Below are 15,622 nucleotides of genomic sequence, written 5' to 3'. Positions count from 1 at the left end.
GAGCCGTTCGGGCTGTTCAATCACTTCCACGGAGGGTAACATCGAGCACCTTCCGGCCCTCTGTCTGGGCGAGGTCTTCCATCTATGTGCTCGTCTGATCCCTCGGTAAGGGCGGCGAGAGGCCTCGGGTGGGAGTCACGGGCTTGAAGGACTCGAGACTTTACCAGGCATCAAGGGCACGCCCCATGAACTGGCTGCCAGTGAATGGGCAGCTCGTGATAGCACTCCATTATGATTTTCTGGAGCGCCGAGGAAAACACCTCTGGATGGTCTTTCTTGAACTCGCTGAGTAAGTCCGTGGCGGACATTGTGCTGCATCACGGAGGAGAGGCCGCTGGGGACCATATTTATTATATTTTAGTAATGTTGAGAATATGGTATTTAATTTTTTTCTGCATAATTATATGTTAAAAACATATCACAGACTCAACCCTTGTTTGTACTTCAACATTTTCTACTATATGCATTACACGACACAATAATATCACAGACTCATCCCTTTTCTGAACTCTGACATTCTCTACTTTATGCATAAATATGACTTAGAAAAATATCACAAATTAAATTAATCCTGCTCTAAACATGGCATAAGAGAACATTTGCATTTCAAATTTATCTGTGATTCTTTAATATCATAACATAAAAGCATTAAGCAATACCTAAAGGTGATAGCTTCCAGGTATTAGGCTAGACTAATATATTATTGCATTAAAAAAGGGGAACATACTCATTAAGGGGGAGGTTACTAGCTGATGTTACATAATTTTCTGAGGGGGTTTGGACACGTGTTATGAGGCGTGACAAGGGGGAAGGGGGTAAATTTTTGAACGGCCCCTAAGAGACGTCCTCGGAGTACACCACGCCTTCCTCTTCCTCGTCGTCGTCCCTGTGCCCCGAGGTGATGCCAGAGAGTAAAAAATGGCGACATCCACGTGTGTCGCGTCTGTCCTGTGTGTGTCCTTGGGACTCAAACAAACTCCAGCTGGAAGGGAAGGACCGATGTTTTTCATTGTCTTGCGCCTACATGGAGAACTCAGTCATTTTCACCGTGGAGTGCAATTCGTCTTTGGCCAACCCGTCTGAGGATTCTCTGGAGGGGAAGGGAGACACGGGTGAAAGTGGTGGCGCCTCTTGCGGGGGATTATGGATCAGCGTTCATGGCTCAAGAGGGAAGCTTTTTGGGTTGGGACACCACGCATCCTCCCCTGGGAACCATTGCTTTCACAGCTATCCTCTGGTGCCAAGTGGGTATTCTGTGCTGACACGTACGTTGGCCTTTGCTCTCTGGCCTAGAGAATAATAAATTCAGGGGAAAGAGAAAAACTGGATAATGGGGAAAATGTTAGGGATAATAATAAGATGGGACTACAGCAAAATAGAATTAAATATGTAAACTTTTAATGGGCGTAGGGCCCATATAACTTTTATATATATATATATATATATATATATATATATATATATATATATATATATATATATATATATATATATGTATAATATTGTTACAATCAATGCAACTTGTTTAAGATCATTTGATCTACCTTTACTGGAATGTTGTTCTCTGGTGTGGATGCCTGCATCTGCCAGAGATTTATCTCCTTTAGATAGAGTGGTTCGTGGTGGTAGGTTTCTGTTTCCTAACAGTAGCAGTTATGACTTGGACCATCGACGGATGGTCTATTGTTTGTCAGTTTTTCATAAGTTGTGTTTTAAGAGAGGTCTTTCACATTCACAATTGAACCCTGATCCTCTTTTCTTACCGTGAGTAACCAGATTTGCTGAATAGCAACACCAATATGCAGTCAATATACGTCGCTGTCGAACTTACCAGTTCTAGAGGTCCTTTATTCCTCACACCGTTAGACTGTGGAACAATCTCCCTGAGGGCACTTCAAAAGTTCGAGAGAAGATGCAAGGCATGAATACCCTAAAACAGTACCCCCAGTATATTAATCATTTACTTATCTATTTATTTTTTTAATTTCTTAAGTTTTTCTTTTCTAAAAATTGAGTTCTTCTGTCTGTATTTCCTATTACCCTCTGTCACGTATTTCAAATGAACACCATAATATATAGAATATAGGCCTACGGGTCACTTTTTACCACATACGTGAGTGTAATAACTGCAGTGCCCTTTTAACCTCTCGAATTCTTTACATTTAAGAATTCCAGAAGTTAAGAGATCATTGTTGTTATTACAGTTATATATATGTCGTCACGAAGCGTCCCAAGTACCTGGTTATTAAACAACTAATCACAGAATTCAAAAATTTACCTCACTTCAGCCAGATACCTGAACTCTCATAACAATGAAAAATACGACTGAGTACTCTAAAGGTAACAGTGATCCCTTAAAAAACTCATTAACCATGTGAAAAATCAAACTAAGTTTATCAAAACAAGTGTGAGGTATCAACAATTAAACAGGAAATATACTAGAGCAAAAGGGCATCACTCCATCAAACAACTTGAACTGTTTCCCTGGTCTTAATTCACTTCAGCAAAACTAAAGGAACAAAACATGTTTATCACTTTGTCTTATGCACACAATTAATCTTATTTACTGGTGATCAATAAATGAAACACTGTTTTTTAAAAACTTTAAATACAAAAGTTTATTTTTAAATTCAAAATTTATTATTAGAATTCACAATCTGAAAAAAATTACTATTACTGTAAAACAACACAAAATTTGATAAATTTTTTAATTAAATTATTAAACAAAACTAAATCACAAAAACTTTAATTTATCAAGAAATGAAATTAATCAAGCAAAATTTAAACTATCAAGAATTACTCAAGATTTGAAAAGGAAATTTTAATAAATGAAAATTAAATCCAGTATGCAGTGTTACATTATCGAGGAATATTTAAAATGCTAAGTAAATAAATGTTAAATCACCAATATATAAAATATGAAAAATCAAGGGATTGTAAACACAATAACACACAAAAATACACAAAAGATTTATCAATAATAATTTTACTTATGCAGAAATTCCCTTAATATATCTTTTTATACCATGGTAATAATAAGTAAAATTCACTTTACCTTACACAAGCTTGCAAAAACCTGTGCAAAATCACTTGCAGTTGCTTTAGATTCACAAAACACACTTTTTTTATAAGGCGCCATTACAGTTTTCCTAAAATTCAGATCTCAAAAGTTAAGATTAACACCAGTGATCACAAATATTCTATGTTAATAACTTCTCTCTGTTGAAGAAAGAGAGAGAGGGAGAGGGGGAACCAATGTGAACAGTCTTTGAAATCAGAATGAACAAATTTTAGGATTCCAGTAGGAAATGAAGCAAAAAGATGACGTCATTAAGGCATTTTGGGAACGAGATACGAGAGGAGGTTCTAGAAAAAGTTATGTCACTTCCAGCAAAACGTTTTGAACGCAATCAGGACAATACATGATCAGGGTAATGCAATCTTAAACATGACGCAATTGCCATGTGCTTCAGTGCAACGCTTGTTCATATTTATCAAAAGGTACACGTTTTTAAAAGAAAATCATGTGGGATGCAATCAGAATAATGCGTGATCACAGCAATGTAAGTATGTAACACTGCGAAATCATTCGTCTTCTTCTCGTATGAGACAAAGCTTTTACAGAAATCTTAACACAACTTGATTACTATTCCCAACCTGTCAACACATGAAGCAAAACAAAGCGCTCTCTTATCTTAATTGATGACAACTGAAGTGAAACAAGCCTTCGCAGAACACACACACACACACACACACATGTTGCTCACATACTACATTACTATTAAAAATGTATTATCAGTTCTAAATTAAGCTGTTAAGTTATCCAAATCACTAACTCTTTTGAGATCTGACATTACATACAATATCTCAACAATTATTATTATTACACGTAACATGTGATGAACAGAAGAGTAAATATATCAGAACTATAGGATGATATACATATTATGAGGCAACATCATGAATATATATATATATGTGTGTGTGTATGTACAGTACGCTTAAAATCCCAAGGACATGTGATGCATATATGCAGATGCACCACAGAGGAAAATGAAACACCGGGTACAACCGTGACTAGTTTGTTCTCTAGTACTCCTAAAATGTCTTTGAGAGGCCTGATGCATAATGGTAGAAATTTACAGTGTATATGCTATAGTCTAGTGATATTGCAAAGAAACATACAGTCGGTTTGGATACAAATGTCCATGCCTGATAAATTGGGAAAAAGGAGAGGGTAGCAATTAACCCATCAGCATCTGACATTACTCTATTGAATTGAATTGAATATAGAGTTTAGGCCAAAGGCCAAGCACTGGAACCTATGAGGTCATTCAGTGCTGAAACGGAAATGGACAGTAAAAAGGTTTGAAAGGTGTAACGGGAGGAAAACCTGGCAGTTGCACTATGAATACATTGTTAGGAGAGGGTGGAAAGTAAGATGGAAGAAAGAGAATATGAATGGGCGTACAGTAAAAGAAATGAAAGAGGCTGCAGCTAGGGGCTGCAGGGACGCTGCAAAGAACTTAAGTAATGCCTACAGTGTACAGTGTGAGGTGCACCGATGGCACTACCCCCCTACAGGGGACCTTACTCTATTGACAGATCTTGTTTAACCTGCAAATGCTAAACTTTGCTGCTTACCCAGATTTAACTGCTAGGTTTGACAGCCAGCATGGAGTAGCTTCCAGTTACGCATTTATACATCACAGGCATCACCTGACACTGGGTCTTAGTCGTATATACCCAGCCTACCTGTAACTGTAAAGTCCCCCCTCAACGTGTTTTCTCTAGTGAACCTCCCATTTTCTACGGTGCCTTCTCCCGTGACCTTAGGTCGGGATACCTAGCCATGTTTATTTATGTAAATGTGCATTTATTACTTGCTCATTTGTGCCCTTTTGTATTGTACATGTGTCAGAGCATTAATGTGTCTAATCTGTTAATTTTATTTCTCACGTTATCTGCATTTACCTGTCCTGTTTCACATTGAGAACAATTGACCTTGGGTCACCTGTATGTCTTTGTACTGATGTCCGCATGCCGCTTTATAAGCAGCCTGCTCCCTTAAAAACCTATTACGGGCTGCTCTAGGAGCAAGAGCCCGTGCTGGCATAAGGCCAGCTTAATAAAAAAAAAAAAAAAAAATTTAAAACCTAGCAGTCAATGTCTACCTGCTCTTTCTTTTGCACCTCTCACAGTGGTGACCCCGGAGTGGTTCCCGGAGCCATTAACGGACCCAAACAGTGACTCAGTCTAAGCCCGATGAACTACCCCACACCCCTAATGGACTAACTACGGCACTTTAACAAAGCGTTCGGGTGTACCGACCCTCGTCGGCAGATCATCGGCGTCATTAGCGGACCCACACGGCACGCTCCTGAGCGTGTATTGATGCGAGTGTAACTCACACTCCGAGTGAGAGTGCAGAAGCGAGCATGGACGCAGACATTCCCTCCCACATACAAATAACCGAGAACTCTGATATCTCCCTCACGCAAAACCCACTCACACCCTCCCCCACGCTGAGGTTCGTGCACTCCTCCACACCGGTACCCGCTCCTTGTGCGCTGCCCTTCCTGACAGACCAACCAAGGTCTGCCCTCACCATAAAGCTGCTGCCGTTCACACACAACAACCCGTCATCATGGCTCTACAGGGTCGAGGGACAGTTCAGGTTGGCAGGACTGGCTGATGATCAGTATTTACTATTACAAACTTTTACAGTATAAGTAATAAGGATAAAAATAAAATTATTAATGGTGCAGTATATTATGGGATTTATGGGACTCCATTGAGAGTCTGAAATAATATGTCCTGTAACAATAAAATGTGGGTTTTAATATCTCGGCAGTAAATAAGTGAATGACAAGAATATAATGTACTATATACAGTACTTGTGACGACAGTACTACTGGAAAAGCAAGAGAAGGTGTAGAAGGGAAGAATACTGGAAAAGCAATTGTTGAATGGTGAAATGAAAATTGGAAGAATTTTCCGTGTGAATGACTTTGTTTACAAATTTATTAGCTACGTCTTGAGGGTCGAGTGCAGACAAGTTTTCATGCGCCTAAGTGCACTGAACGACCGTTCAGCCTCACATGAACTTGCTGGAGAGACCTAAAGAAGCCTCAGCAAGCGTTCAACCTGTGGGAACATTCTTCAAACTTCCGGCCACCATATTTGCAAATGCCTTTCGGTAGTCCTCAACGGATGCACCATTATGGAAGAAATCAATTTCTTGCTTTAAGGAATCAGAAAGTTCTGGATATTTCTTGATTGAATCCTCTTTGAATGACCCAGTTAAGAGCATTTCTCACTGTGAGATCAGATGAAGTGAAATACTCATTTAAATACTCTGAGGCACTGTCAGTAACTCTGAAGGACTCTGCTCTGCACAACTGGGAGTAGCCTATGTTCCTGAGAACCATCATCAGGCTTCTTTAGAATCTTGCGTTTGTGAGGGAGGGTCAGCGGTTCTAGTTCACACTCCTCCTCAATCTTCCCTTGTGCAACTTCAAAAATTTCCTCGAATTTGTTCTCAGTACGAAGGGATTTGAGATTTTCTGCAGCTACTTTGGCAGCAGCAAGCATTCCGTTAACTGTGACTTTTGATGGAAACGTCAGTCAAAATTTAAATGAATAATTAATCTGACCACGAACCTAATGAAAAATCACATAATTTGTTTCATTATTATTTTGATATTTTATACTTGCGTTCTTGAGTATATATCTTCTAATATTATTAATAGCCTCATTTCCAGCATCTGTTATATGAAACTTAAGGAAAAAGTGGGGGGAGTTGTCACCCACCCTGAATAAAAAGTGGGGGGATATGCCAGCCGCCCCCCCCGCCCCGCAGATGGCGCCCATGATTGTTAAACATATCGATAGTATTATATAAAAGACTGGGAAAATTTCGTTTCAAGATATACGAAACATTTTGAAAAATTCCCTTTAGATTTCCAGGAAGAAGAATCAAGAGGAAACTGAAATTTGGATCCAAAAAGTTAGCATGGTTACTAACACGTATTATCTAAATAATTGTGCTCGAAATTACATGAAGAAAAATGGGAAATATATTTCCCCTAAAGATTGTCAACACACCGGAAAAAAGAAAAAGTTTCCGTAATCCCGCCTCTCACCCATGAAGTTACACATCAGTGGGAGGAGTCAACGACTCGCTTCGATGGAAAACATGCGCATGCGCAGCACCTCATCTCTAATTATCGATTATTAACTAGGGTGAGACTAAAGTGTCATTACGCGACATCGCTTCTCAACAACAAAACAACCCTGTAGGTGGATGCAATGAAATAAGGAACCGTAAATACGTCGCAGAGAAGACCCTGCCGCATTGGTCCGTCTGGTCTCCAGGATCAGCCTAATCCCTCACTAGCAAAATATGACGTCATGATCAAGCACTGCTGAAAATACACACTGATTACTTATCATAGTGAAACGAAAAATACCTTGTTCAATACAGAATCTAAGTACGTGAATATGAAAACTAATTCCTTTGCTCAGAATAATATATATATATATATATATATATATATATATATATATATATATATATATATATATATATATATATATGCACAAGCAGAAATATTGGAAGGTTTTCTACCCTGTCATTTATTCCATTGCCAGTGGTGCAATGTGTGAAAAGAAGGCCCTGTGGTGGTAGTGGCCCGAGGTTTTATAATATGATGTGATTAAACCACTTAGTAAATGATGAAAATATGAAGTTGTTTTTATCAAATTTATTCACAAACCAAAACACGATGACTTTCACTTTGGCTAATCGTAACTCTTAGACGTGGCTTGACACTGAATAGTTGGCGGGGTCTTTTCCTTGCTGCAACTCTTCACTTCTAGCTAATGCTAAAAGAAATTCCTTTTAAATGAAATACTGTGTTCTCCTTATGCTTGAGGCGATTGAGCAATGTCAGGGTTTCTTCTGCTGCCTGACTCAGTTTTCTCATCTCTCCTTCTTAGCCATTGTAGGCTACATACTGTAGGTACCCCAATTCTCGATAATGCAGGCATACGAAATCCTGGCCAACTCGGGCAACCTGTCAATATCTTGAGTAAACAGGTCACATAAAACCTCCATGAAAATTGTAACTAATGTGCTTTCAAGCATGATCAAAATCAATAAAATTTCTCCAATGTCTATATAAACTGATATTCCTTCAACTTAACTTATGAACGAAATTAAGTTACACAGTCATGGAAAATAGGAGAGATTTAAAGAATTTATCTTCTTTTCACTACTGCAATAGAAAAGCTCGAATATAAATTACCCTTTGACGCAGGCACTCCAAAAGGGTAGAATACCGCCATTTTCAATTTCCTCGGTGGATTGTATTGATAGGACCAGTTCATTCATTTACTAGGGAAACCATCTACGTCCTCGTTCCTTGGCCATAAACATATAACGTCTTCCACATGCCTGAACCATATCACATTGGGTGGAATCGTTGAGTTTGATAATCTTCCATAAAATTCCATATACAAGTTGCTTAAAACTGGTTCAGGTATGTTGTTGACATAACGTGGGAGAACATAGCTCGCATAGATAAACGACGTGAAAATGAAGTCCTGGCCCCTTATCAGGTGTGAATTATTTTTGTTGTATAACTTTCCCTAAGTTAGTTTACACGGTCAACCTAGCGTATATAAGGTGAATTTCTACCGGTCGAGCTTCATACCCCGTTTTATTTTTGCCTGTTTCATCCTATATCTGCATATAAACATAATATATTACTATGATATTAAGCATGTATATATACATACATGTGCAAATGTCGTTAAATATGACAGCGAAGTTGCAGTTTATTAGTTTCTTACTAATGTTCTCGATTTTCCTTATTATCTTGCTCTGTTCTTCAGGCAACTGATGGAGTAAAGCACCAAAGTTCATTTCGATGGACGTTTTATTGGTTAGGACGTTTCGTCTCTTCTAGAGACATCTTCGGCTACAAATGAGTGTTTACAAAGAAATTCACACACATATATATAACAAACATTCTTTCATGGGAACACTTGTCAAAAATATAACTATTCGATGGTTAAAATCCAATATTCGGCAGTTAGCGTTTTGAAATTAACAGTTAAAACATACAGGGTTGTTACTAAACTTGTTTACAACTGGCCTGTTAACAATTACCAAGAATTGCTATTTAGGTGTTTACATACTTAGAAACTGTATGTAAAATTAATTACACACGTAAAAAGTATAAGTAAAATCTAAACACAAAGTTATCAATATCAGGATAGAACAAGATAAAACATGACAAAAATAAAGTTAACTAAAATATTTTCCTGGGTCCAACATCGACGACACATTTTAGCCTGCTGTATTTCTTCTCCTCTCACGATCGGAAGGTAGAATGATTGCGTTGATTCCTTGCATGTTTAGAGGAGGCTTATGAATATTTATGTATATTGCCTCAAGGTATTTCAGCATCAGCAACGCTGTCAATAATTTCGTGTGTCTCTCTCGTGTGATTTTTAAGACTACCATTTTGCAAATGCATAGTAAGTCTTCTCGATAGTGGAGTTGTAGTATTTCCAACATAAGAAATATTTCGCGACTTGCAGTTCGCGATTTGACATGTATACTTGTATACTACGTTGCACTTATCAAGAGAGTGCTTCTTGTTGTGAGAGTTATTCTTTATGATGAGGTTGGCAGTTCTAAAGTTCTTATAAACTGCAACTTTGCTGTCATACATACATACATACATATATATATATATATATATATATATATATATATATATATATATATATATATATATATATATATATATATAATAGCCACAATATACTTCTATTCTTCGCTTTTTGGATATGCTTGTAATTCTGAAAATATCAGACGGAAAAAATTGAAGAGCCTGTGAATAGCGGTCGCGAGAATCGAACCCGCTATTCACAGGCCCTTCAATTTCTTCCGTCTGGAAGTTACAAGCATATCCAAAAAAGCGCGAAGAATTCGAGAAGTTAAGAGGGCATTTATTAGAATTACATATGAGGGCCTCAGAACCAGAAGGTTGTAAACGCCACCCCACCGATTTGGAGTTAGGCATACCAGTAGATGTGGCCAAGTTTCCTCTGTCTATTCGTGGCATTTCTATGCTATTCAGCCGTTTCAGTAAGGTCGAAATCCCTAATGGAACAGTAGGAATTATCGATTTTAGCTATATGAATGAACGTGGTGTCGCGCAGAGCTTACAGCCTCATGAGAGCGAGTTACAACCAGAAGGTTGCATGTGCAGCAGCTCAGAGCGAGCCAATGAGAGCGCGCGTCACTAAACGGGTATTCAGTTCTAGGCCAATCATCATTTTCCGCATAAGGGGGGTAAGTGTCGGCCTACCGCGCAGTTTACATCTCTGCTATTGTTTACATTCCCAGTCTAGTGATTTTCGCGGCGAAATTGAATGTCCGTAGTGTTGTGATTTGTTTTTTTATTATTATCCCTTATTTAGCGCCATTATGTCTTCCTCTGAAGTGAAAGTGATCACTGTGATGTCGTGCAACGGCCCAGAGGAAGAAAAATTTAGAATGAAACGTCATGGAAAAAAATAATGTGTTACTGCACGATGCAGGCCAAGAATAGTACAGACAAACTCGTGCCTGCACGTAATGTGGCCAGCCGTTTTAATGGTTAAACATTATGATGATGGAAGGTTATCATCGTCATATCGTTATTACTAATATTATTATTATTATTATTATTATTATTATTATTATTATTATTATTTTCCATCACACTATTGATTACTGATCAATATCATTTTTATTATTATTATTATTATTATTATTATTATTATCATTATTATAATTATTATCATTATTACATTCATTGTTGTTATACGAATATAATAACACTTTATTATCATTTACATTTAATTATGGTTTAATATGACCAGAATATAAACAAATGTGAGGGGTTTCTGACATTTTGAGTGCTGTGCAAGCACACATTTTTTCAAATTTTCACAAAAAATTTCTAAAGAGTAGGGCTTTCATATGAAACTTAGTTTAAATCAATATCTTTCTTAGAAGCAGAGTAATGAATGCTGACTTTAAGGTCAATTTACTCATTTTTTTGGCGTTTACAACCTTCTGGTTCTGAGGCCCTCATATGTGTCACAGTAGTTACATATATATATATATATGATATATATATATATATATATATATATATATATATATATATATATATATATATATATATATATATATTTTGACAGCAAGCGCACACAAGAACGGTTGAGAGTTTGCCATAATTTGAAGCAATTCACGTTCATGAGCTATTTTTGAAGCACGACCTGTTGCAATCAGTCAGTGAGTCCTTGAGGAAGAGTGTGCGTATAATGAGCACTAAATGCCAACCGTCGGGGCGGTATCTCTGCCTGCTGTGACTGACTACCTGAACTATAAAGGTTGTCTCAAGGACGCTGCTCCAATGGCAATGATCTTTTCCGGCTGTGACATTTCCCTGTTAAATGCCACTCTCTCTCTCTTACAACGGAGCAGCCCAACATACCGCCAGTGCTGCTGATACTGCAAGGATTACTACATCATACTGCTAAGGTTAGGTCATGTTATGGCTTTGTAGAGGGGAAGACATATCTTTACTGTACGACGGCTTGACCATACAAACGAAAACAGTACAGCAGACAATTTGTCAGCAACATGAGTGCATTCAAGCGCACAGTTCTAGCAAACACACATGGTTACAACATCCCACTTTCTATAAAAGACAAGAATCCATAAAAAAAAATTAAAGAACAATCAATACCATAACAATGTACATAGGAAAAATAATGTTCAAACTATTTATTGCATGAAAAAGACAATCACACGGTAGATCGAAATTATGCAACCAATAATGATTGGATATAGAATTTAGGCCAAAGGCGAAGCACTGAAACGGAAACTGACAGCAGAAGGTTTGAAAGGTGTGGCAGTTGCACTGTGAGTAAGTTGTTAGGAGAGGGTGGAAAGTAAGATGGAAGAAAAAGAATATGAAAGGAGGTACAGTAAAAGGAAAGAAAGGGGTTGCGACTAGGGGCCGAAGGCACACTGCAAAGAACCTCAAGCAATGCCTACAGTGCACCGCATGAGGTTCACTGACGGCACTATCCCCCTCCGAGGAATAATAATTGACAAAATATCAAATCGGTGAAAACTGGCATTTAACATTGCTCTATTAGTTTGGAGGGTTTCTTAACATTTTTGGTAGACCCCCCTAACACTAAATGCATTTTCAACAGGTAGGCCATAATTTTACCACTACGTAAATAAGTGAGGTCATCTTTATCTCTGAAAGACACTTCAGTTTCAGTTCGGCTGGCAATGCCTTCATTATCCTTCTGTTTCAATAGGAAGGCGTAGTGCATTAGTAGGGTCAACATTATTTTCTCTAAACTCAAACATTTTTACTGGCACTAGGACTTAATTCCTTCAAAGACCTTCTGTTCCTCCTTACACATTTCATCATCATATGATCTTGGTTCGTTACATTTTTGCCTAATAGTACCTTGGACCCAAGTTGCTCATTTGGTTGTTGTACTAACACCTACATACCAGGTAGCAACTCTGGTAGTTCAGAACCTGCATGTTGATTATAATACCTTGCAACAACTTCACTTTTATTCAATAAGGATTCACGATCTTCCATTTTACACAGATTCTAACCGGATTTACTTGGCAAATTAGAACGAAATCTTCTTACTATACAAAAGCTCAGCAGGACTTGGGGTTTTGCTGTTTAGTGGAGTACTACGTCAGCATAGTAGAGCCATCCGAGGACCATTACCTGACTGTTTTGCCTCTTTAAGGACAGAGTTTATTACCCCTATCATTCGTTCAACAAAACCATTACTCTGGGGGTAGTTGGGGCTACAGGTAATGTGTTCAAAATCCCAGTTCATAGTAAAATTTCTGATATCCACTGAAGTATACTGAGTACCATTGTCACTATACAATCGTTTTGGCACTCCATGAACTGAAAAGATGTCTTTGAAAAACTTTATAACTTCACTACAAGTGGTTGTCCTTAAACCCTGTACAAAATCACAATTTTTGAAAGCAAATTGTATTTTTCCTAACTATACAAACCTGAGGTCCTTTACATGAGGAATTAGGAATTACTTACGGCGAAGCTGGACACGGCCATTAAACTCTTGAACAAGGTGGTTAGGCAGTAACTACCGTCAGGTAGGCGGGGAATACCCATGAGGCGGGCATAAAATGTAATGTAAAGGACCTCAGGTTTGTATAGTTAGGAAAAATACAATTTACTTTCAAAAACTGTGATTTGTTCTGACACGATACACAAACCATCGGTCCTTTACACTAGGAAGACTCACTGGTCAGAGGGAGGAAACTGAGTGAGTCTCCTAAATTGACTGGATTTCTGCACACCTGGGCTTCTCCTCCTGGTCAAAAGAGCGAGGAGGAGTGCCATGCCTCTGACATATTGATCAGAGTGTAGGAACTGCAAGAGCAAATGTCAGATACTGGACCTTTTCGCATGAGTGAGGAAACGTAACTCATACGAAATAGGCTGGGAAGAATCTTAGAGTCAGAGGCAGTTAGGAAAACCCGAGACAGAGATTCCCTTATTGCCAGTCTCTCCTTCCTCCCCTTGCTAGAGGAAGGAGCAGAATTGCTTCTATGATTCTCGAAGAAAAATAGAACGGGTGCTCGATGTGTAGTCTTACCGCATCAGATGCCAGATCCAGCAAGTATCAGTTCGAGTCCTATTCTCATCCCGAAGGAGAAGTAGGAGGATGAGGAAGGAGGAGAAGGAGAGGTCAGTCACTCTCGGAATCCTTCTTACTTCCAAACCAACTCCTTAGGTGAGATGCTACTAGTCCTCTTGAAGGAGCCGGGCAAGAAAACACAACTTGTTGAGCAGCCACCACAGGAACAAGGAAAAAAGGTTCCAAAGGCCTGTGCGCAAGACCACAGTAAGAATACAAGAGTGTGGTATATGAGACCACATCTTGCTTCCAGACCGACAGAAACTTGTTTGTTGACATATGACACTAATGTGGCGTTGTTGACAACACCCTAGAGTATCTCAAAAAACCAATCCTGAAACTCTCGGAGGGCCAGGAAACTGCCTTAAGTTCCAGGATGTTGATGAGAAGGTACTTATCATCTCGGTCACACACCTCGAAGACAAGGGTCTTACAGGTATGCACCTATTCCCCGGTTGGTGCACCTGAGAACAAGAGCATGTCGCAAGGAGAATATGCAGACATATTTAGAGGTTCCCGTTGATCAAGCACTAGCCTAAATCCTCCCTCATCCTTCGAGAGAAGAAAGAATTAAGAACTGGAAGTAGATCTTCATTCCCCATGAGAAGAATCGAAGGTGAAGCTGCCCCTGAGGGGACAGCTTCTGCAGCGACGACAGGGCACTGAAGATGACTAGCTCTAGCTGGGCTGACTGCTCTCAAAGTCGGGAACATGGGAGAGGAGATGGAACGGAAGTCCAATGAAAGGTGGCCGAGACCCAGAGGAAAACAGATACTTCTCCTGAAGGATATCCACTGCCAGGTCTCGGCTATGTTGCTGTCATATAGTCCAATGACTTGACAGTCATTCCTTCATCAAGGCACCAGCAGAAGTAGAACACTGTTCCCAGTGTTCTCCCTTCCTCTCCTCCCTCTGCCTTCTTCCCGATGGAAAGAGGGTTGAAAGAGACACTTATGCGCACTTTCTAAGAAGAGAATGAGGAAGGCTGGGTGTTCTGTGAGTGCCCTTGGAGCCTGAGACTTCTAAGGGGCTGAGGAAGGGCTGGCCTGCCATTGTTCAGAGGACAAGGCAGTTGCCCTGGCATGTTCCTTGACTACCACGGTATCTACCTACTCTCTGCGAATGCGGGAGGCAGAACCGAGTAAAGATCCGTTCCTGAGGGAATGTGACGACTCGGGACTTACTAGACTGGAGATTGAAATCAGGACAGTGTCCCTCTTCTTAGCACCAGAACTGTTCACAGGTTGCTGTCTGGAACAGTCTCTAGAATGCAGAGACCTCTTCAGGAAAGATCGCATCTGAGGAGGTAAAGCCTCGAAAAAGTGAAGGATCACAGAATCATCAGGAGACTACCTGGAGGGACACCATAGCAGTGTCCTCCAGCTCTGCCATCTATTGCTGCGTGAGGGAACACCATTCGCGGCAAAGAGAAACAGCAAGAGATCCGAGTCCAGACGAGCCAGGGCCAGGACAATCTGCTAGTTGGCATAAGACCCCTCCGTGGCAAGAAGAATCGCTTCTGTCGAGGAAGAGGAAGGGGAAGGAGCTTGACTGGGTGGCTCGACCAAAATGAACTCCTAGTCCAGGGAAAAGGCATTCATCTGGTCGAGAAAGCCCTTGTAGCAAGCAAGGACTGTAGCAGCCCCAAGAAAACCCCTGGAAGGAGCAGTGAAGAGTATTCACAGGGAATGCTGTGGTCCTCTCCCTGAGATCAGTGTGCTGACGAATCAGCATGAAGATCTCTGCGAAAAGAAAATCGATGGTGTCTGCATCCCGAAGAAGAAGACCCTCGTGACCTCGTGGGCCACAACACTACCAATCTCTTCTCCTTGGAGGG

The 15,622-nt window shown here is 39.6% G+C and overlaps 1 protein-coding gene across 1 annotated transcript in view; it reads left to right on the top strand.

Annotated features, from left to right (window-relative positions):
• The window catches only part of LOC136847626 (uncharacterized), a 103,915-nt gene that overhangs the window by 14,615 nt on the left and 73,678 nt on the right, over nt 1-15,622 (top strand). The window lies entirely within an intron of this gene.

This window comes from Macrobrachium rosenbergii, chromosome 17, assembly GCF_040412425.1.
Source record: "Macrobrachium rosenbergii isolate ZJJX-2024 chromosome 17, ASM4041242v1, whole genome shotgun sequence".
NCBI lineage: Eukaryota > Metazoa > Arthropoda > Malacostraca > Decapoda > Palaemonidae > Macrobrachium > Macrobrachium rosenbergii.
Note: the sequence above shows the minus strand (reverse complement) of the source record. Positions and strands in the feature narration are given on the sequence as shown.